Here is a 1,818-nt window from a genome sequence, read left to right on the forward strand (position 1 = left end):
AATGCGGAAAAATCTGTTGGTCCTATAGAAATTCCATGAATCAGTCTGTTGTTTTCAAATTGTTGGTTTTTGTTCAGGAATTGTGTTAAACGGCGTGATTGTTCATCTAGGGGCATTCGATTAAGTGCGCTGTTTATATCAGCTGTTCTATAGTTTTTTTGGTTCATTTTTATGAGGATTATTTTATTGGTTCTATTGGCCATTTGAATTTTGATTCATCTTTTAGGAGGCTTAAGTAATTTGCGTCGAGAACTATTTTCAAAGATTCTATTTTCGCTAACATGATAACTGGATTCATAAATGTATTTATCTTCAGTTGTTGTTTTTTATTTATTGGTGTGATAGTTTTTTTGTTTTCAAGCATGTTTAATAGTCTATTTACCTGGTATAGGTACTTAACTGGCGCATTCTTTTTTGAATACTGCGTGTGGTTTTTGTGGAAGATGTAATAGTGAATTAAATTTTCCGACATCAAATTATGACATAGCATATGCATTCGGGAATTTTAATAAAAAGCCTGCTAATTGCTAAAAAACTTTTTGATTTATTTGGATCTGGTGAAAATGAAACATTGTTAGAAAATTTTGATGTACTGGTGTTTGTTTTGAGATGTGGAAAGTAGGTTCTTTGTTTGTGAAATAATCGGTGTTTTGTTTTGTTTCTTTAAAAAAAATATTTATAGATAGTTCTTCTTTGAGTGTTGTATATGAACAAATGTGTAAAAATTTGAGAGTTATATCGACTCAAATGCTTTTTCTTGTACTGGCTGCTTTGTTGCATTTGTTTCGCAATATTTCAACAGTCCTGAGAAATTTTATTTGGTATGGTGCGCTTTTGTTTATATGCAGTACGATATTATCTTTCGTTCTTCTTGCATATTTGATTGATGATGTTGTTGTTCGTCTGATTTCTAGTTCAAACATGTATAATTTTTGTGTGTTTTGATATTGTTGTATTGATGAAGTTGGGCATGGTGTGGGATGGGGGATTGGTAAGACTTGCGTCTTATGAAACGATTGAGAATATGCGACAATCCAATCATAGTAAAAAATCTTATCTGTAAAGCGTCAGTCTATAGGTGAAGTGCTGTTATGTATACTTCTTCGTCTTCAATTTTTTGGAGAGGTAGAAAAAGTGGGTTCGTAAAATTATAGTAACAAAACCAGGGTAGTGTGGGGATTAGTGAAGGCTCGTCGACAAAAAAACCTCGTTGACTTTGGGGTTCGTTATTGTTGAAGCAGTATGGGTGGAAAATGGAAGATTGACAAATAGAAAGTTTTGAGTATTAAGATGTCTAGGGTGGTTAGTGTGGAGTAGACTTGATGATTAAGGTCGATTGAATAAATATAATGGTGGGTTGATGGGATACTTATTTTTCATGAACACGCGTTGTGAACGGGTGGGGGTGTTACGAATGAATGATAATAGTGTTTCAAAAGATCAAGTGGAGTGTGTTAGTTGGTGGGTTGTACGTGGTTTGTTAGTATGAAGTATTTGCTATTTACGCAGAATAAATTCGTCTAACTCATCATCTTTTTAGTCATCAGTTTTTGGGTTTGAGGTGTCGGTCGGAACAAATGCGTGAAAGGGGTGAGAGAATCGGAGAAGCGCCGGTATAGGAGAAATCTGAGTTATAGGATTTGATGATTATGGTAACTGAGGGAGTTATTGGATGAAAAAAAAGTGGTGAAATGTTAAGAGTTTGACTTGCTTCGGAGTCAGCAATTTCATCAGGTGTGTCAATGGCAGGTAAATCTAAAAATTCTCGTGTATTAAAACCTAGATAGAGTCATCAGTGTGCATGTGGGGTAAGTTAGG

This window comes from Symsagittifera roscoffensis, chromosome 4 (genome assembly GCF_963678635.1).
Source record: "Symsagittifera roscoffensis chromosome 4, txSymRosc1.1, whole genome shotgun sequence".
NCBI classification, from domain to species: domain Eukaryota; kingdom Metazoa; phylum Xenacoelomorpha; order Acoela; family Convolutidae; genus Symsagittifera; species Symsagittifera roscoffensis.